The sequence below is a fragment of the Triturus cristatus genome, chromosome 2_1, assembly GCF_964204655.1.
Source record: "Triturus cristatus chromosome 2_1, aTriCri1.1, whole genome shotgun sequence".
Taxonomy (NCBI): domain Eukaryota; kingdom Metazoa; phylum Chordata; class Amphibia; order Caudata; family Salamandridae; genus Triturus; species Triturus cristatus.
In genome coordinates, this window is record NC_140581.1 from 163,924,494 (window position 1) to 163,947,707 (window position 23,214).

Genomic DNA, 23,214 nt, shown 5'->3' on the forward strand with positions numbered 1-23,214 from the left:
ACATCTAATGAACTGCTTAATTCAAGGAGATGTATTGAATGTATCCAAATGTCCTTTTTAAAAAAAAAAAATATTTTTATTGAGATTTTTACCCCTTTTCTTATTATAAAGAAACACGGTACAGAGAAAAAAAAAAAGAAAACAAGTTTATGATACAATCAAATCAGTTAAATATGCAGAACAGAGAACGAGATTATCGAGTCGATTATGGACTGGGTGACTTGAACAAGATAATGATAATTCATGCAGCGCAATACATTTTCTCAAAGCTAGGACCCCTAATTTTCAAACATACAAACAGAGCCCTTTGCTCGCTCAAGTGCAACAAAAATAAGCATTAATTAACACTAATCCTACTTTTAGACAAGTAAGCGCTGTGTATCCTACATTTGCTGTATCCAATCCAAAATTGGGGCCCAAATTTTACAGCCCATAGCCCTTTTCCTTCTCCATTAGGTCTTGTAAATTGATATCTCTAAATTGTAAATGGCTAATAGTCTTGATCCCCAATTAATGAAGGTGGGTGGGTCAGGACTAATCCATTCATTAGTTATGCAAGCACGTACAAGCGCCATGGCAATAAACAAGAGAGCAGTTGCGGCTCTAGATCTTAAATTACCTTCACTTTCAAAGCCCACCCTGATAATTACTAATTCCCCGGTAATTTTAATCGGAGCGCCCAGAATTATACTCAAGAAGTTCTAAATCTCTTGTAAAAAAGGCATTAATCTAGGACAAGAAAAAAACATATGAGCCGAATCTGCAGCCCATAAACCACACCTATTGCACTTGTCCCCCATTGTTGCCCCCCATTTAGCAATTTTACCGGGAGTATAGTACAAATCAAAAAGGGACATATAGTGCTGACTTCTTAGTCTACCGGTCATTAATATCCGGTTCGCCAAATCCAAGGACTTTTCTATATAAATACCAACAACTCCCAATTTGTTTGCCCATTTTAAATTCCACATATCAACATCATCAGGGAATGTTTCCAAAATTAGTTGATATAGCTGTCCTATAGAGGTTTTTTCCTCACAAAAACCGCCAGGAGACCCTGTCGAACGCCTTCTTGGCGTCCAACAGGATCACCCCCAACAGGGATTCGGTAGCCTGAGCCCAATCCAGCAGAGCTGGATTGGGCTCAGGCTCAGCAGAACTCTTCTTACATGATCGGCAGTATCCCTACCCGGGATAAACCCATGCTGATAGTCGGATACTAAAGGAGTAATAACCATACCTAAGCGCCCGGCCAGAATTTTTGAGAAAATCTTGCTATCAGAATTGATAAGCAAGATAGGCCTGTATGACGAAGGGTACAGCTCAGGTTTGTCCTTTTTAAAAAAAACAATTATGGTGGTTTTGCGCCAAGAATCCGGAGCCGAGCCATGTTGAGCAGAAAGAAACAAAAGCATAAGTTCAAACCGAAGCACATGTCGGAACGTCTTAAAAAATTCAAGATGGAAAACATCTGGGCATACCGCTTTGCCAGTAGCTAAAGACAATATTGTTCCCTCCACTTCTTCCCAAGTTATACTTGCGGCTAATTTCTCATTTTGGTCTTGAGTGACCTTATTTTTTGCTATTCCACATCTAAAATCCTGCATAATATCCTCTACACCGATTGTCTCTTCTTCTGTATATAAATGATGGTAATACCTGCTAAATACGTCCAGAACTTTGCCAGGGGAGTCCTGAATCTGATCAAGATAGTCCTGAATTTTGTGAATTCGATTTGCACTTTCCCTTTGTTGCAATCTCTTTGCTTACATCCTAGCGGTATTTTCCCCAACTTCGTATACTTGAGTCCTATAGAGGACGGATTTAGCAGCTACCTTCATAGCAGAGTGTTGATGAATCTTCATTTTTAGAATAGCAATAGCTTTTAGGGTAGACTCACTGTTTTGTTGCCGAGTTATTTCCCCCATAAGATCTATTTCTAAGTTTCTTAGCTGATCTATCCAGCCTTTAATTTCCACCTGAATTTTCCGCTGTTTAGCTATGGAATAGCTGAATGTTTCACCCCAGACCCCGGCCTTAAAAGCATCCCATAAAATAGGGTCAGAAGATGTGCCCCAATTGATTTTAAACAATTCTTTAATCCAATTACCCATATGTGCACAGCAATCGGAATCCAACAAGAGTTTGCGTTCAAACGTCCATGCCTTCCGTTGACTCCTTGGACTGATAGCGAATTCTAAAACTACCGGATTGTGGTCTGAGGTGATCCTGGGAATAACTTCTATCTTAGCATGCAATACTTTTTGAGCTGGAATGAAAAAATAATCCAAGCGCACACATTTTTTATGTGGGGCTGAATAAAATGTAGCTCCAGAGTCACCACTCTTATGGGTGTACCATACATCCACCAACCCAAATTCTCTAACTAAGCCTTGAGTAGCTTTGAAGACCTTAGTTTTCTTACCACTATATGGGAGATTGCTTGTTATATCGAAGCAGCTCTCTAAATGTAGGTTAAGATCTCCACAAAAGATCAGAGGGGATGACCATAAAACTAGTTCAACACTCAGATAAAACATCACTTCTGGATCATCTAGGTTAGAGCCATAAATGGAACAGATCGTCAATGGCGAACCATTAATTTGAATCTCAACAATGGCCTATCTCCCCAGGATGTCCTCCTTTACCCGTTTGCAAACCCCGAAACATGCTTAATCAAAATCGCCACCCCCCTGGTAGTTGTACTCTGTCTGGTACAAGCGAGTACTTCCATGCCCAGATCATTCAACCAGCTTTGATTATTCCAGGGATATGGGTTTATTGTATACAAAGCACATCAATACGCATAGCCTGCAAGATTTGGGCCTTTACCCCTCTTTTTCTCTTATCATTCAAGCCACATATATTCCAGGAACATATGCGTAGTTTACCGGTCGTCATTATGTCTAAACATTATCAATTCCGGTCTACCCAGCCCAGTACCAAGACTACGTTTCGTCACTCCCCCAAAAATTGAAGTCATTCACATTGAGAAAAGTACCATAACCTAAATGCATGCCAAACAATAAACACCGACTGTGCATCCCCCAACCCCCCCTCCCTCCCCCACCCCATACCCACCCGAGCCTCCCGCACCCCACTCCCCCCTCCCCTCCTGCACCCCACTCCCCCCCTCCCCTCCCAAATGGGGCATAAGTACCTAGTCCTCTGTGATGGGAAGCGGATAGAAGAACACTCCCCCCCCCCTAAAAAATGTATACAAATATACTGGAAAGAAGAGAAGAAAGAGGAAAAGCAGTTGAAGAGAAAAATATACACAAGAATAAAAGGGCAGTACACTTATCAGACATTCCCCGAAGGGATCACCTAATATTGTCCATATATATATTAGCCCTATTATCCGTCAATTCCCTTCAAATTGTACTCAAGAACTCCTTTGATGCAATTTCGGATACAAAAACTGTGCCTGACCCTTATGGATAATTTTCAATTTAGCTGGGTTGAGTAAGAAGGCCTGTTCCCCCTTCTCCTGAAATAGCGGAATCATTTGGCGCAGATGCTACCTCTTTTGCACTGTCATCTGACAAAAATCAGGATGAACAAAAAATTAACATCCTTTTCCCCCTCTCTTCCTGTCTCGTCGTGCTAAATCATAGATTGCTTCCCTTGACAAAAAATTATTAAGGCTAATCAAAATCGCTCTTGACCTCTCAATTGTGCCCCCAGCTCTAGTTCGCTGATTAAATGGAAATCTATGAGCTCTCTGAAGCTCCACATTCCAATCCCATTGCTTAAGCTCTGGAAAGGCTTAGGAAAATAGTTCAATTACAAACTGCTGTGTGTCTTTGCCCTCCAGTCCTTCAGGAATTCCCAAAATCCGTAAATTGTTCCTTCTGGAGCGATTTTCCAATTTCGTCAATTTCCAAATTGTATCCTCTTTCAGGGAATGCAGAGATGCAAGAGTGCCTTGTGCTGTACTGTTTTATCCTCCAATACTGAAATCCTGGCCTCAGCAGCCCCGATTCTTGCTGAAAACTCAGTACAGGTCTTTGATACTCGGCGCAGGGTGTTTTGTAGTTTTCGCACTACGCCCTGAATCCAAAGCCCTTCTGCCCTAGTCTCCTCTCGATGGGCCATTATGCTTTGGTAAATGGTAGAGAGGGTGATTTCTCCTTGTACTGGAATATCTAAACTTGCAGTTTCTTTAGAATTAATTCCTTGTTCCACATCGCCGGTAGATTGAGGAGAAAACGGATAGTCCCAGACTAATGATCCTGCTAGGCCGACAGAACCTTTTTCCAGTGGATGATGTGATTCCCTTTGTTTACGAACAGTCCCCTTACTGATAGAGGTCTCCTCACTCATCTCATCTTCATCTAACTGTTGACTGCTTATGTCACTTGTGTCATCTGCCCAATCTCTCCCTAGGCTCTCATTTTCAGAAGAGTAAGAGGGGTCTGACATGGAATAGAACTTATCACCAGAATCTACATCTCTAACCCCCTCTTTGTACGGTTGTTCCATATTCCGTAGGCCCAGAGTCTCTTCCCCCCTTTCCAAATGGCTACCTTCCAGATTATTTATATTCTCCAGGGCCTGATTAACGTCCAAAAAGTCGGACAAAGGCATAGCAGCTGGAGCAAGTATCATAGGTTCCTTTCTTGGTGTTACATCACTAATAATCAAACTCCCAACCGGAGCCAACTCACCCTTAGAGAAAGAAAGTTGTATGGTTCCTACCTTCCCCGCCTCAGATCCAATACTTTGCATATCGCCGCTTGTGTCCACTGATCTGCTCTCCATGGCCCCAGTGCAGCCGCTCTCTTCAGCCGAAGTTGCAACAGTAGCAGGATCATTACTGTATTCTGGCAGAGGTAGCGGTATTGCAGCTGCAACATTATTGTCCGTCATAATTTTGTTACAGCCATTCCCCCGATGAAACATTTGACTCTGCACCCACCGAATTCTTCCCTTTTACCAGTTGTTTTTTTAGCAGCCCCGGGACCGTTAGGTGTTTGCAGACGGTACTGCCTCCTTTCTGCACCGGGCCGGGGGAGGAGCCATTAGCACCACGGCGTGCTCCGCCATCACCACTTCTTCCAAGACCAGTCTTCGTCGGGCTCTCGGTAGAGGAGACTGTTGTTGTTGTCGAAGGGCCCCAGGTCTTGGAGCCCCTAGCTACATTCTTCGGAGCCAACGCAGAAGCCGATGAGCACAGGAGGAGCTCCAAGCACAGCCGGCATGCAGAGGCAGTACAGCACCAGCTCAGAAAGCCGACGCGCCACAAGCCCCACGACCAAGTAGGTACGGTTTTCCGAGCATGCAGGAACTGATATTGCCAGAGCATTCCTTGTTGTTTTAAATTTAGATTGTCCAAGCCATCATCCAGGCAAATTTTTGCCAAATTAAAGATATGGCGGGGGGGAGGATTACTCCGGGAGAGAGTCCGAATCCAACTTACTCAGCCGAGCAAGCGGTCGCCATCTTGTCTCCTCTTCATGCCTTGTCGGCGTGAAAACCCGAAAACAAGATGCAATTATAATTTTGCCCATTCTCACTTGTCCGCCAATTACAACTGATGTTAATTTCTTATGGACTGAGCAAGCTGCATACAATTTTCTACTCAGAGACATTTCTGCCCACTTAGCTTTATGTTGTCCTGGTCACCTCAACTGAAACTATGGATGGCAAGAGTGACACCATACCAAGTGTGTAGCTCAGATATTTGTAAGGCATAAAAGTAACTCAGCTGATTAGAAGTGGCAGGTAACCCATTGACTCGGCACTGCTCACATGTTGACTATTGCCAAACATACAACCAAGTTGTATAATCGTCTGTTTTGTACCCAACTAGGCCTTGTAATGGTCAAATATACGTTACCTCTCCACTGTGTTGCCTTAAATGTTTGTGCAATGTGATGTTCATTCCTTATTTCAAAATACAACATCTGAGGACATCTAATGAATTGCTTAATTCAAGGAGATGTATTGAATGTCTCCAAATGTCCTGTTACTAAAGTTCAATACCACGGAAATATATCACCGTACTGATCGCCACCTATTTTGTTTTACCTAGGTCTCTACTTACTGTGTCACAAAACATTTGGTTGTAGATACCACACTTCTGCCAATAACAATGCTCTCTATTTCACAACAGGTTGTACTGGCAAAGCACCCGGGCAGAGCTTGACCAGTCAAAAGACCCCCACTCCAACCCTGGATGAAACTCTCAGTGATGACAACACTCCTGGAGATGTGGACGGGGAGGACGTTGCTGGTCTATCTGGTCAGCCTGGGCAGATGGTAACAATGAGTCTCACTGTACGCACACCAACACCTCCTACCTCAGCTGCAACACCTGTTGTTGACAATGTTTAGCTCAGGATCACAACCATGTCGCACCAACACAAACATACAAGTATCTTTATTCAATTTTTTCCAACCATAGGCTGGCATTATGTCAGAAGCTTAGTTAATCATACATGGGGTCATAAACAGGCAGAAACATGTTGAACTAATTTAGGGGTATATTTGTTGATACACCCTAGTCCTCTTTTCTTTTAATCATGTACTACGAGACCGCATATTAAAGACATGGGTCTCCCAGAGCCAGTTTTATTCTAAAAATATCTATTTTTGTACTCTACCCCTCACTCTCCCCATTTCCAGTCCCTTTTCCATATAAAACACCCCAGCTCCTCTTCTAGACCAGAAGAGTTGTAGCCCACACCAAGGACCTTGCGACCCTGGTGTGAGGAGCAAACCCTATGATGAAGCATGTCACCCATGGGTGCATGAGGGTTCTCATCCTAAGAAAAGGTCTTCCCCACCTCACCCCACCTGTCCCTATGCTTTAGATGCACATACCCTTCCTGGCTCAATGTAGATAACATTTCATGCGTGGGGGCCCTTCTTCTTTTTGCGTCTATGTTTTGTTGAGGGTCTACTTTAAATGACAATTGTACCAAACAAGCCACTTTTCTTCATTGTGTCAGGAGTAATGCTCCCTCACCACTGCGTCTCAAGTGACCCTTCTTACATGTGATTATAGTGTACAGAGCACTTTGGATGCAGTGACTGAGCAATACTTCCCCTTGGTAAATGGGGAATCTACAGTAACATGAGATAGAAAACATCACTGGTTCCATCAGTATTAGTGCCTACATGTTGGCATGTGTACCTTTCCCAGTTGTAGTATCATCTGCACGCCTGTTTCATTGAAGAACTATGGGGCATATCAACAAGCAGCAGCGATAATTATCGCTGGCCGCCCTTAGCGTGAGGAATTTTATTGCCGGCTATCACAGATAATTTTCGCCATGCTAGCGCTATATTACCAACGCATAGCGCAATGGCGATAATTATTCCTGTGATAGCGATGTTTCCATGGAACTTCGCTGGTTTTCCAGCAATGTTCCATGGAAAACAGCGATATCCTTGTTGATAGGGCTGGGTGGTCTCAGCCCTATAATCCACCACCCATTGACTAACATTGTTTAGTCAAAGGAAAAGCAGGCGTAAGGAAAGTAGCGATAACCAAGGTTAGCGCTACTTTTCTTATCGCTATGCTTGTTAGCGTGCCAATTGATAATTGGAGAAATGTCGGTTAGCGACATTTCTCCAGTTATTTTGGGACGGAACGCACCCTTTGCATCTCATTAGAGATGCAAAGGTGGGCGTTACGGGAAAGGGCGCTGAGGCAAGGATCCACGCGATAGCGTGACCTTGCTGATAAAGCGATAAAATTATCGCCGCTTTTCGTCCGAAAACGGATGCAAAAGCGGCGATAATTTTTTAACGCCGCCTTGTTGATATGCCCCTTAGTTTCTTCATAGATTGATGACTGAGTCCATCACAAATGTGTGTGTAGGCCAATCCGTATTTGAAAATCGTTATTTCTGATGGGTATACAGTTCATGTGTTACCACAGACAGGAGTGTGTAAACATTGGTGTGTGGGTCACCCTAAACCATTACTCAATGTAATTAGTCAGGTCCAATTGATGAAGCATTGAAGGACATGAGAGGTAGACTTACAATAGTTTGTCACAATGTGAATTTCCATGCCAATAATGTGGGAGTATTCAGTTTCGTGAACTGCACATGTTGATTTGACAAGGTTAATTCACTGACTGGTGACATGCATCAGGGAGTGACATGCAGAAAATGTAGGGATCAAATGTGAGTGTCTATGGCATTCATATTTACGAGATAAAAAAGTAAAGTGATGTGCCTTCCCATTAGGACAAAAGTGAGACAACCTCTTCATGTAATGGAGATTCCCTGAGCCTCAACAACCTTCAATATTCTATTGCTATTTATGTATGCAATGGACGAATGGTGTTGTCACCAGTACCAAGGTAGATTGGGGATGCTCCTAGGCGTAGGTTGAGCACGATGCTGTGGATATTTGTGGACAAATCTCCCAGATATTTGGGCCATATTGCTACAGTCTACTTTTCTGTGCAAAATGTGATATATAGCAAAGATACTTAAGTACCGTTTTCATGAGACTATTCTGACAGTGGACATATGAGGACGTTTCTATTAAGAAGTGTCAACAGTGTGAAATGAGCATTTCCATGTCACCTTCTTACTGCTACTGTACATATCGCTGTAACATAGCCTTATTACAAGTCCATCAATTCATCATGATGTGGTATTAGATATCTGACCATTTGCTGATTGCAGGGCCTTGTGTTGAATCTATAGGGATGAGTTTGTCATTGCCATCCTATTTGATGATATCAGGTCACTATGGTATACTAGCAGAGACAAAGTATACAAGGTGATCAAGTATTCTACTAGATACATGAGGATGGAGTTGAGACAACGTTACTAATGAGTTCACGGTGAGCAACTGTTTACAGGTCATATAACATGCATGTGCTCATGCTAATGTTGAAGTCACTATAGTTCAAGTCTTCTGTGCACTTTAGTAATGTTCTGTGGTAAAAGCTCTTGGTCCAGTGTATTCTGGTGCATGTCATTTCTGCATCAACCCAGGCAAGCGGAGGAGACAGGACCAACATCATTGGGGAAGCAGCTGGCCACAGTGGCTCACATCATGAAACGACAGACACTGAGGAAGCCAATGGTTGAGGGGAGTGCCAAGGAGTACACAGAATCAATGTCATTATCTTCAGAGTCAACCTCAAGTGGACACTCCCTAGTCATGGTGTAACACACATGAAGAGTAACAATATCATCCTTGTCTGCCACCCCCTTCAATCCCCCCTCCTTGTTGCTCCCCACCTAGTTGTCCGGGCCTGCTCTCCTAAAAGGGGAGCCATCTCCTTCGCTCCAGGCACCTCTGCCCTTGCCCCTGTAACCCATTCTGCCCTGAGTGAGTAGGCTATTGACCTCCTGAGGCACATCTCTGCATGGCAGACAGCACTACTGAATGCCATCCAGGGGTAAGGCAGCCATCTGCAACAGATGGTGGCCTACCTGGAAGGCATCCACAGTGTTAAGTCTGACCTACATATATCTTTTCAGGCTCTGGCCTCTTCCCTCACAGCAGCCTTTCACCTGTCCCAAACTTCCACCCCACCTCCTGCCTCTTCCCCATCCAAATTCCCTGTTCCCATGCCTGTCCCAAGCATACTCACACATATGCATGCACGCACTTCAATAGCCCAAAGCAGCACACACAAACAGAACCACAAAAGAAAACAGAATCATGCAACTACTCACCTCACACTCACCCCCTCACTACCACCACCCCCAGCATGCCCCTAGACACCACACTTGCACCCACAGACCCATTCCCAAAACTCAGCATTCCCCCAGATAACACACCTGCACCCACAGAGCCATCCACCACCCCCAGTATTCCCACAGACTCCACACCAGCACCCACAGACCCATCCACCATCCCAGCATTCCCCCAGACAACACACACACAACCACAGACACATCCACAACTCCCAGCCTACCTAGCATGTCCCCATCACAAAATCCCAAAAATGCAAATGCCCACACACACCCATACAACAGACACCTACAAAACACAAACAAGATACATCAGACCAACTGACACCTGCACCATCAACACCCACACTGGAACACCTTCACACCCTCTACCTCCCAGCCCTTGCTCCCTCCCTGACATCCTGCCCATTTTCCCAGTGAAAGCATGTTATTTGCACTTTCCCTTGTCAAAGCCACCCCCGAGCCAAAATAACCCCTCACTCCAACACATGCCTTCCACATCCCAATCCACCCCTGAGAAAAATGATCCCCTGAGCCCTAGACCCAGGTGTACCCCTGAGAAGAACATTGCCGAAAAAACAAAGACACCCCTCCCAATACTGACCCCACCCATCCAAAGTGACATCATTGAGGTGGCTGGACTGCCCACTAGATGACCCTTCTTCAGAACTTGCCCTGGCTGTGTCATGAAGCGCAAGTTTAGGGCACAGCAGTGTGCTGGACCACACAATGTGTCAACGGACTAGCCATTAACCTTTGATTTTCTCCATGTGGTTATTTTGTAGAAATAAAAACCTTGCTTGGCTTAGAACACATTAGCCCTGCCATTTCTTTTCGGACTATTTGATGTTATTGAATGCCTGGGGATGAGTGACTACAGTTGTGGTTGAAGTGGTTAGTATGATCTGACCTTGGAACCAGTGCTGGATTTACACAGGACAAGGTGAAATGGTCAATGGATGGATATGTGGGATGAATTCCAATTGGGGATGACATTGCATTCGGTGGAATTTTATATGGTTTGTATTTCAGCTTGGCTTGGCCAATATCAGCATCATTTAGCTTGCACTTCTCCCTATGATGTAGGTTGGATATGTGTTTGATGTGTGCAAGTTAGTTATTTGTTTATCCATACATGGAGGGTATTACATTGTCATACTTTTTTAGAAACTCTTATGGACATATGTCCATTTGTGTGCATGTACCTTACACCTTCTTCATCCAAATGCAATGCAAATGCTGTTACTGCTTTGTTTACTTTCATGACTTGCACTTACATATTTCTCACATACGCATGGCACTTAGTTATGCAATTGGTTGTCCCTGATATACTTCAAGCCAAAGGTCCTGTCCACATAGAGGTTTTGAGGCATGTGCAAGGTGACAGTGGCCCAGGGCTCCAGCGTTTCGGGGGTTCCCCTGGTAGACTCAAGCCTATTCTGCAGAGTCTTCACATTGTGACCTTTGAATGCTTCTCACTCTGATTATTTGGATTCCCATTTACCTTTTAATGTGGGTGATGTGTGAAAGTCAATTATAGAGATTTAGCAGAGAAGGTGTGTTTTCAGTTTCATGACTTATCCATATAAATGTATCTTTGATATCACAACAGGACCTAGCATGTGAGCAATGTGAAGTGTCACTGACATGTCCAAAGAGGGAATCATAGAGCTGTAATTGGACCACATATTCAGAAGTATTCCGAACAGGCGGCCCACAAAATATGTTTGGCCCAAGGACCCCACACCTATCGACTTGTCCATGGCGGGGCATCTATTTACTGAGGAGTCAATGGAAACAAGTAGAAGTGGGATTTACTATTTGCTGCTTCCACGACGGTGTCGCTTTTGGATGTCATTAAGCAGGAACAGAAGGGGCAGGACATGTAGGATTGGCTCCATGGCTGCAAAGGACGTGTGAAGCTGAGTACAGGTGAGTTCCAGCCTTATATCCCTCCCTTTCTGCCAGCTCAGATGTGGAGATTTGACCGCCACAGTCACGGAGGCAGGAAGGCACATCATGATTGGGCCAGCGATAACACTGGTGGTACACCCTCTGACAGATGCATTTGCCTATCCTGCTGCTGCCGCCAAGATGTTCTGGTGATGGCGGTGGTACCACAGCGGACTTTCGTCTATGAAACTGCATGCATCGTAAAAGGGTGGTCGGACTGCTAACTTGGCAGCAGGGATTTAGATGCCTTGTGGACAGCGGTACTATAACTGCCAAACTCGTAGTCAGGCCCTAATTTTTATTTCTTTTTTTCTTTTGGGTGGGAAATGTGATTTAATGTTTATGTCAAATTGATCCGATTGATATTTGCTTGGTTTATGTGTTGTAATTATTTTTTATGATGTATTGAGTTTGTTTCCAGCTATCTTGTTTGGGGATGGTTAAATGTTTTTTTTAAATAATGTATATTTATAGCCTTATATAAGTTTTTATTATAGCAGTCTTTATTAACACTGAGATTTAAAAGAATTATTTGACTGATCTAATAAAATATTATCTTTATTATTTTTTTTTTTTAATGGTTTGGTATGTTGGTTTAGAGTTTGTCATAGTTTTTGAGGACTTTGGCAGATTACTACTTATGTTATAGTATGCTTTTGGCTATGATTTCCGAGAAATTTTCTCCTTTGTTATTTAAGAAGAGTTTGACTTAAAATTGTTGCATGTTGTACATTTGTTTGGATTGTCTGCTAAATTTAGGGGCAATTTGGCTAACAGATTGCTCCATTCGTAGTTCTTGGTATCTTTGCTCTTTTTGTAATACCTCTATAAATCTGTAGAACGTCGGATGAGTTTTGACTGCTGTCGATTGGAAGACATTGTGGCATCCTTCCACTGCATTGTTTGTTTTGGTTTCCTGTGCCAAGGTGTTGTCATAGACATTCCACCATGGAATTTGAAAATTGAGTTGGCGTCTGAGTCTTTAGCGATGTGGTCTGCCAAACCAATTGTCTTTGAAATAGTCTATACATGGACTACTTTTGTCTTATTTTTTGGTAGAAAGGGCTTTCTATTAGTAAGGTGTTGTAGTTGGCTACATCTGTGACAGGGACATAGATTAGTGCTATTATTTTTTGTTGATTTCAAAAGCAAATTGACTGTTTATAGAATATTCTACACATATATACGTTAAGCAAAATAAAAGTAATAGCCTTGTATGGCTGTGTGGGGTACATTTTCAGAATGGTTTGAATAATGGCTTGCTCAAAGTCTATGATTATTTTTTGGGGGTAGTAGTTATTTGTTTTATGTTTTTTATGGTTTAAGGGGCTGTAGTAAGTGTAGCTTTGTTTAATTGGAAGTAGGGAATAAATAAAATGGACATCTTTGTTTTGATGTTCACTATGAATGATGTCTAGTGAATGGTTTTGGTACTCATTTTGAAGGTTCCAGCCATCATCCACGTTTGATATTTGCTACGTTTACTTACCTTGTCTGCAATAGAGACTATCAAGATTTGTTGCCTTTATTTAGGTTGTCATGTAAAAGGCAAGATTCCTCATTGTGTGTAATTGTTAAATGTTCAGGTATGTGTTTGTCTTGGTATGTTCTCCGGGCAGGTGAGTTATCCCTGGTGGCTGTTTTTAGTTCATGCAATTAAATATTTTAAAATGAGTATAGCTGGTAGTTGCCCGTTATGTGTTCGGGAAATTTGGGTAGTATATCCTTTTAGGATTTTGCTTGTGGGTTCCTGGGAGGTAGTGCTTGCCTCTCACATATCCTTCAATATCCCTTTTATTTCTATTCCGATCACATTTCGGGGTGGGGGTGCTCTCTTATATGAATTGAAACATCTTGTTTTGTCGTTGCCCTCCCATAGTATTAATTAGAGGAATATTTAGTACAATTGTAATTTATATTTTCTGATGATGCAATTTTTCTTGGCTGTAGGTGTAGCCCATGTGATTTAGTACGACGTTCCTGTCTCTGAAGTGATAGATTTGGCAGCCTTTGTCATTGTATCTGTAAGTAGTCTAATAGTATAAATATATATTATATTTTAGCTTTTGCATGTTTGTTATTAACATGTAAAAAAATGCAACTACTTCTATTTTCTATAATTACATGCACCTTCTGTTCAGATGTTTCACACGTTTTTGCATCTTTTCCGTTGGGGTGTTCTAATGTGGAGCAGGTACTTTCTTTTCTGTTGGTTGCAAAAAACTGTAATCTTCATTTTAAATTTTAATTTGTTGGTAGTTTGTAGAGGTTCAGGTCGTTAGGCTTATTTTTGCTCTTTATTTGGGTGAGTTTATACTTTATCAGTTTCTGTATACTTACTTTTATATCTTTTTGCTGCTTTGTTTTAGTTGTTATTTTCTGGTAGCTTATAGTTTTTTTGTGTAATAGATTTTTTCTTTTAGGACATCTATGTAAAGAGATTGAAATTTGAGAGTGTGTTAATGTTAATTTGCTACTTCACTTTTTAAAGTTTAATAACAGTTATATTTTTACTTTAAATACAAGTTTTACCTACTTAGTTAGCTTTTCAGAATTACATTTTTTTCTTTAATGTTCTGGTCAGAGGATCTGGCACAGTTTCCTTGTCTTGCAGCATTTGTTGATTTTGAAGTATTTAGTTGTGGAAATTAGTGTGCCTTTTAAATTGTTGATTTAATTGTTTGTTTGATTTTATTGGGTAATGTTGTTTATAGTTTCATTTTATTGGTTAGCTTCGTTTAGTATGGAAGTTGAGTCCTTCTATGTTAAATAATAATTAAGGTTTTATATTTGATGTATGATATATAGTTTGAGCTTTCTGGATATAAATGATTGTTTACATATATTTATTAATATTTAGGCTGTTGTTTAAATGCTTGTAGTTAATGAAAACAGTTTTTGGGGTTGTATTGTTAATATTTTAGGTATATAAATTATTGGGGTGAATAATAAATATTTAGTTGATTTAATATATTTGTATTTAATTTACATATGTTTCTAATAAGTTTGGGGTTTATTTGACGTAATTGTTTTATGTAAAAAGTGTTTTTTAACTATTTATTAATGATTATTCAATTATTTTGGCAATAATTTTGTAGTTGATATTGTGGAAATCAACATTTTTGATATTTTTTTTCTAAATTTTTTGTTTTTTACATAGCTAAAAATTGAGATTTTTAACAACAATATTTGTGTTAATGATATTTGTTGTTTTACAGTAAAGTATAGGAAGTCGATATTTTTGTTATCGATCTTTCATTTCCAATATTTTTGATATTGTATGCATCGATATTAAGTCAGTGATTAGGTAACAGCAGCAGGCAGTCCTCTGAGAGTACTTCCACAGGTCCAGTAGTGAACTGAAGAGTGGGTCTGGGGGTCCTTTTCTGATACTCTGGTGCCATTCTTCTGGAAAGTGAGAGAAACTTTGTTAAAAGCTCTTTAAAGTGCATGTCATTTTCTGACTTTCCTGCCCTAGCTCCAAGCTGGCTGCAGGGATAATATGGGGTTGTTAGTCCCTCTTTATGAAAGCAGAGCCCAGGCCATTCAGTAGTAAGTGGGGCTGTGCTCAGTGCCGTTCCCCTATCCTGCCCGATGGCCTATTGAAGTACATCCATTCCGTATATAATGAGAATTCCAATAGTGTAACTGCCAACCACATGACCCAAGAAAGGCTGCTGGCACAAATGGCTAGGGGCAGGTAAGTGCCAATTTTCTAAAGTATTCAAATTAATTTGGGCAACCCAGTATACCCTTGTGGACTTGTGTAGTTGAAGTTAAACAGGTAAGAGGGCCTGCTAGGGATTTGTTTTACACAAAAGAGTTTGTATCAATCTGTCTCTTATACAAGATGTCTCACCATGAAATCCCAAATTATTGGAACAGTACTTACATTGATGACTAGTTAATTTTCTTCTATTACAACTGTAATATCTGTTATCAATGTTTGTGTGAATTTATGGTATGAACCCATATTTCTCTGTATTTTCATATAAACTGAAAAAGAAGAGACACCCGACTAACGGAAATTATTTAATCATACAAATAAGTACATGTACTGTTCCAAATAATTTCGATGTCATGGTGAGACATCTTATATAAGAGATAGACTGATACAAACTCTTTTGTGTAAAACAAATCCCTTGGAGGCCTCACAGTTGTGAAAAATGAATGTGTGAGTTTTTCACCACCAGGACATGTAAAACTCTAAAGTACATATGCAACCTATTGATTGCTATGGGCAACCTAGGTCTTAACTTAGGGGTGACTTATACGTAATAAAAATGGGAATTTAAGACTCAGCAAGGGGGTTTTAATGCCAAATTAACATGCAATTTAAAGCTGTATGTATGTTGCAATGGAAGGCCTGGGACATGTTTTAGAGTGCTACTTCAGTGGGTGGCACAATAAGTGCTGCATGTCCACGGGTAGCATTTAATTTACAGGTCCTAAATATAAATTTAAATATGCCAATTAGTTATATGCCAATCAAACCATGTTTAGGGGAGAGAGGAAAAAAAACTTTAGCACTGTTAAGCAGTGGTAAAGTGCAGAGTCCTAATGCCAACAAACAAAATGTCCGCAAAAATTGGAGGTAAACAGGCAAAACATTTGGGGGAAGAATATCCTAAGGCTGACAGGTCTAACAACCACAATGTATTACAATACAAGTTACGACACTCCACTGTACGCTATTCCACTGTATGCCACTCCACTGTATGCCACTCCACTCTACTCACCTCCATTTTACTCTATTACACTGTACATAGCTACACTCTACTCTTCTCCATTATATTCTACTGCACTGTACTTCACTCCAATGTATGCCACTCCAGTCTACTCTGCTCCACTATACGCCACTTCCCTCTAATCTACTCCACTCAATGCTATTCCTTTGTATGCCTTTTCCTTTGTACAATACTCTCATCTACGCTATTCCACTGTATGCCACTCCACTCTACGCCACTCCACTCTATGATATTCTACTGAATGCACTCCACTGTATGCTACTTCACTCTATGCCACTCCACTGTACAACACTCCACTCTATTCCACTGTATACCCAACACCGCCAGACACAACTTTCGAGAAAGCATGGAAGCTGTTGCCAAATGGATGAAAAACAGCCGCCTACAACTAAACACCAACAAAACGGAAGTACTCATCATGGGCCCAAACCCCGACACCTGGGACGACACCTGGTGGCCCCCCGCCCTCAGATACCGCCCACCCCACAGGCCACGCATGCAACCTGGGAATCATCCTGGACTCAGAGCTCAAAATGGACAGCCAGATCAACTCAGTCTCGTCCTCCTGCTTCTGCACTATCCGCCTCCTACGTAAGACCTTCAAATGGATCCTCCTCAAACACAGAAAGACCGACACTCACGCCCTGGTCATCAGCAGGCTTGACTACGGCAATGCACTCTATGCCGGAATAAACAAAAACCTCACCCGCAAGCTACAGAACATCCAAATCGCTGTAGTAAGACTGATCCTCAACCTGCCAAGACACTGCCACATCTCCCAGCACCTGCTCACACTCCACTGGCTCCCCATCGAAGCTAGAGTCACCTTCAAGATTCTAACCCACACTCACAAGGCCCAACACGACACCGGACCAGCATACCTGAACATCCAACTCAAATTCCACGCACCCCAAAGGACCCTACGATCAGCCCAGCTCTCCTACACCGTGGTCTCCCACACCAGAATGACCAGATCGGGAGGCCGCTCCTGGAACGACCTTCCGCTCTACCTCAGTCAGACAACATCACTCCCCATCTTCGCAAGAAACCTCAAAGCCTGGCTCTTCGACAGACCCCCTCCTTGATGGACTGGAACCTGCGACCCCCTCCCCCAGCGCCTTGAGACCCTTACGGGTGAGTAGTCGTGCCTAACAAACACCTGATTGATTGATGCCACTCCACTGTATTCCACACCACTGTGTACGCTACTCCACTCTACACCAATCTACTCTACACTATTCTACTGTATACAACTCCCCTCTCTGTCGCTCTACTCTATGCAGTTTCACTCTATCCCATTCTACTGTATGACACTCAAGTGCATGTCAGCACACTGTATGCTTAAGTCTATGCCACTCAAGTGTACTCCACTCTATGTACTTCTACTCCACTGTATGGCCCTCTTTGCTCTTCACATCTACCAAACTCTACGACATTCTATATAACTCCCCTGTGCAACTCTGTACTCCACTCTATGTCACTATACACCACTGCAGTTCACTCTGTGCCCATCTACCAGACTGTGCTCCACTCCACAACACTCTACACAACTCTCTCTATGCCACTCCACCAGAATATACTCCACTCTACTCTATAACACACTGCTCACCTCTGCGCCACTACTTCACTCTATGCCACTCCACTCAACAGCACTGTATGCTATTCGACTGTAAAATACTCAATGCCACTGAAATGTACCACACTATACCACACTCTACTCTTCCTCACTCCACTTCACAACATTTTACTCCTCTGTATGCCATTCCTCTCTACTCCACTCTATGACAGTATCAAACACTCTACAACATGGCATACCACTCCCCTGAATGACACGCCTTTCCACTCTATAACACTTTACCCTACTCTATGCTACACCACTACAGTGTACACCAATCCATGGCACTGTGCTATATGAGGCACCACTCTACTATGTGGCACTTTATTTCATTCTCTTCTAAACCATTGCACTCAACTTCAATGTACAACAGTTTTCCCATTCTATGTCACTGTATACCACTCAAGTGTACGCCACTCCACTCTACAACATTCTACTCTATAAAAGTGCACTCTGCAACACATTACTAGACTCTATACTCTCGGTGGCCCACTACAGGACGATACTCCACTCCACATAACTGAACTATATGACAATTTACTGAACTGTACTCCACTCTATGCGACTTAATCACAGAATACTCTTCACCACTCTAAACTACTGTACGACGGTATACTCTACGATACTGCACTCCACTCCATGACACTTGACTCCACAACACTGCAGTCAATGACAATCCACATTACAACACACAACTGTACTGTACTACACACGAGACCACTCTATACAAAGCCGCTCTACTCTATGATACTTCACTCAACTATATGCCCCTCTGCTGTATAACACTATACTCCACTATACACAATGATACTCCACACAAGTCCACTCCACTCTATTCCACTCTACAACACCAGATTCTATGACTCTTTATTTTATGACACTGTACTTCACTATACTCTACAACACAGCACTTAGCAACACTCAATTAAATGACACTTGAGACTACGATTTGAAACACATTTTTATTAAAAAATAAAAACCATTTGAATTCAATGAAAAAAACAAAGGTTTACACAGTCTTGTCAACTCACTTGCCAAACTTCATTAACTATAACTCACCTTTTCTCCATGTACTGGTTACATACTTCCACATTATGTAACTTATAGATTGTGAAATTATAGCATTCAAAACAACACTTATGACATCTGAAATGACATTATTACTGAGAACACAGCGCATGGTAAAGTGGCGAGTTATAGTTAATGCAGAGTGGTGAGTGAGATGTGACAATATTATGTACACAGGTGTGCGGCTTATATTAAATTGAAGGTGGTGCATGAATTATAAATTTGAGTTTTATATCTATATTTATATCCATATATCTATCTTTCTATCTATCTATCTATCTCTCTATCTATCTATCTCTCTATCTATCTATCTATCTATCTATCTATCTATCTATCTATCTATCTAGACAAATATATTAAGATACACATATATATATATAAATATATATTGGTATATATATATATATATATCTATATTCACTGAAAAAAACATAGGTTTCAGGGGCGTTATAGTTAGCTGGACTTTTCACTCATACAAAACCATTGAAATGCCCCCCCTGCTATATAACACTATACTCCACTATACACAATGATACTCCACACAAGTCCACTCCACTCTATTCCACTCTACAACACCAGACTCTATGACTCTTTATTACTCTTTTATGACCAAGTCATGAGTGATGTAATATGTGACGTCATCAGCAGTGCATTGCGGGCGCGCGAGTTATAGTTAGCTGAACTAACTATAACAGGGGAATTGCAATGGTTTTGTATGAGTGAAAAGTCCAGATAACTATAACGCCCCTGAAATCTATGTTTTTTTCAGTGAATTTCTAAGGTTTTTTAAATGCTAATTCCTAACTATAACGTGCCTGAAACCTATGGTTTTTTCAGTGAATTTCAAAGGTTTTTTAAATGCTAATTTCTAACTATGCCTACAGAGATAGGACATGTGAAGAAAGAAGAAAAAACGCACAGAAAGAAAAAAAAGAAATGCAGAAAGAAGCAACAGAAGTCCTCAAAGACGAAGAAAAGTGCAGGAAGAAGGATAGCGTGCAGAAAGAACAAACAGAAGAGCAGAAAGAAGCCTTGTTGCAAAATCATCCTGTACCCTCAACTTTTTCAGACGGATACTGGTGGTAACTGAGTCTGACTAACCAGTCCTAGAGCCAGTGCTATGTTGAAAGACACTTAGAATACCGTGAAAACACCTACCTACAATAGGGAACACTATGCGTTGGGGCCCCCCTGTTATTACCATGACCTCCTCTGTAAGCCCCTAGTATATAATAGGGCAGGGGATTAAAACTACCTCTTAAAACGCGCCACAGGGCGTGTTTGCACACGTCACCTCAGGCCCGGTCCCCTCCCTTCTCCACTGTGTAAACACGCCCTGTGGACGTTTTTTAAGTTGGGACATTAAGTCCCCTTGAATCCTGAGGGTCCCTAGGGGCAAAATAGACCACTAGGTACGTCCAGTAAGTGCCATTGCAGAGAGGTGTAAAAAGGGGCACAGCCTGCACCACCTCTCTACAACGCAGAGCAGTGGCGCTTACTGGAAGCACCTGGTGGGCTAGTTGGCCCCCAGGGTCCCTCAGGATTGAAAGGCAATTATTTCCCCAACTTAAAACGCGCCACAGGGCGTGTTTGCACACGTTAACTCAGGCCCCGTCCCCTCCCTTCACCACTGTGTAAACATGCCCTGTGGCCGTTTTTAGTTGGGAGATTACGTTCATTTGAATCCTGAGGGTCCCTAGGGTCCAAGTAGCCCACTAGGTACCTCCAGTAAGCGCCACAGAGCTGTGTTGCAGAGAGGTGTAAAAAGTGGCACGGCCTGGACCTCCTCTCTTCAACGCAGCTCAGTGGTGCTTACTGGAAGCACCTGGTGGGCTAGTTAGCCCCTAGGGGCCCTCAGGATTGAAGGGGAATTATTTCCCCAACTTAAAACGCGCCATAGAGCATGTTTGCACACGTCACCACAGGCCCCGTCCCCTCCCTTCACCACTGTGTAAACGTGCCCTGTGGCCGTTCTAAATTTAGAGATTAAGTCCCCTTGAATCCTAAGGGTCCCTAGGGTCAAACTAGCCCACTAGGTACCTCCAGTAAGCACCACAGAGCTGCGTTGCATAGAGGTGGAAAAAGGGGCGTGGCCTCAGAACACCAGTCTGCATTGCAGCTCCCTGGCTCATACTGGAGATACCTGTTGGGCTAGTTGGCCCTCAGGGACCCTCAGTATTGAAGGGGAATTAATTCCCCAACTTACAACTGGCCAGGGGGTGCATTTACAGAGTGCTGCAAGGAGGGGGCGTGGCCTCCGGCGCGATGCCAGTCTTTTTTTTTTTTAGAAGGAGGGCTGTGTGGCCCCCCTTCTTTTTCTTATTTAATGGACCTTCGGGACCCCATCCCCCAGGGCCTGTACTCTAATTTTTTTTGTTGTAAAAAATAAATTTGGCCCTCCCAAGGCCTTAATCGGCCCCGGGGACCCCAACCCCCGGGTCATGGCCTTTTTAAAAAAAAAATTCTTTAGGAGGGGGCTGCGTTGCCCCCCTCCTCAGGTCACTTATGGCTCCGGGGACCCCATCCCCTGGGGCCGGCCTTTGTTTTTCATTATTTAAAGAAAATATATATTTATAGAAACAACTAGGACATGCTGGACAAACCGGATGTACCTATCACCATGACGATTTGCGTGATATTCATTAAAAGGCGACTATGCATACAACGAATCCACGTGGAATGTATTTACACCGCTATTGAAGCTCTGACGTGTCTGACGCCCTACCGTGCCTAATACCGGTGCCCCCGCCGGTGGGTACTCTCCAAGTAGACACCCTTGTCGTTTATTTATACAAACATGGGTAGCTATTGACGGGCACATTTAATACACACGCACACCAAGCCATTCAAAGGGGATTCGACAAAAATTCGACCAAACTATGCAAGAAACCCCCCTCACGGTTCATAAAACACACATCCACCGCCGAATGTGTAATACTTTTTATTTTACTCTCTGGAAAGGAGACAAACCTCACTTGAGAGTCACAGCGTGCTCCTGGCTGAGCCCAATGCTGTGTTACACCCACCAGTGCCTGCCGAGTGCCACACACCTCTGTGTTGTAGTCCACTAGCTAGTGCTTATGCTATGACACTCTCTAGCCCATGTGCACTGTAACACCACACCGTGAATATGTCATGCCACACTTGCCTTCGCACGGGTTATATTGCCCCATCTAACATGCCTTCCTTGATGCCTATGTTATAACGCACAGCGCTATGCCATACATATTACAATCTGGGATCCATATCTTTGTCACAGTGCATATGCAACGTTACACTCCCCATCACATATTTTATATTGCAACTTTAGAGACTAACTAGGTTACACAACACTGCCCTGTGCATATTACACTCCAAGGCGCATATCGCATAGAACGCGCTAGTGCCTGTGCTATCTCGCGCTCTCCAATGAATCTGTCATTGCGCACAATGTATTGCATATTATATTTCACGCCCCGGTTCATCTTATATCACACTTTTTGGTGCATAATTTATACCATATACTATATCTAGTTTTCATTTTCAATCGTGTTCTCAGGACTATGTTCTATATAACACTGCGTCCACCTACCCTTTTCACGGGCATTACATTTTGCGATGGGGGTGGAGGGTCAGGGGGTGTTTCTGCCAAGTGAGCCCGGAGTCACAGTCACAAACGTCCTCTTCTTCCTGAATAAAAGTGAGATTATGCTGCATACTTGTTCATATTTTAAGTAATTCGCACAGACACACATTTTAAAAACAATAAAGTTCCTAATGCCCACCTTCTCTGAACAGTTAGCTTGCTGCCCCATCCCCCTCCTCCCTATCCTCTGTTGTCTGAATCCATGGACTAGCCTCCTCCCTCCTGCCATGGATGGTCTGATGTGCTGCCACTGCCCTCCATTTAGCATGATGTACCAGTCTACTCCTCCTGCCCTCCATTGCCCAATTCTATGGCCCATGATTGACCTCCTGCTTAGCCTCTGTGCTTAGCTTGCTGCCCCTATTCTCCTTCCCCCTGCCCTCCGATGTCTTTGTGCATGCCCCTGCTCCATCCTTTTTTCCCACCATGTTCCATGGACCTGCCACTCCTATCTACTCTGAGTGTTCTGTTGAGCTGCCACCCCCCTCCCACCTGCCTAGCATTGTCAGATGACTGTAACCTGTCCCTGAG

General features: G+C 42.7%; 1 long non-coding RNA gene across 1 annotated transcript in view; it reads left to right on the plus strand.

Moving 5' to 3' along the window:
• The first annotated feature begins 6,131 nt into the window (after positions 1-6,131).
• LOC146863897 (uncharacterized) overlaps positions 6,132-23,214 on the plus strand; it is an 83,014-nt gene continuing 65,931 nt past the window's right edge. The window contains exon 1 of the long non-coding RNA XR_014976585.1: positions 6,132-6,282. This is a non-coding gene — a long non-coding RNA (uncharacterized LOC146863897). The remainder of the gene's footprint in view (positions 6,283-23,214) is intronic.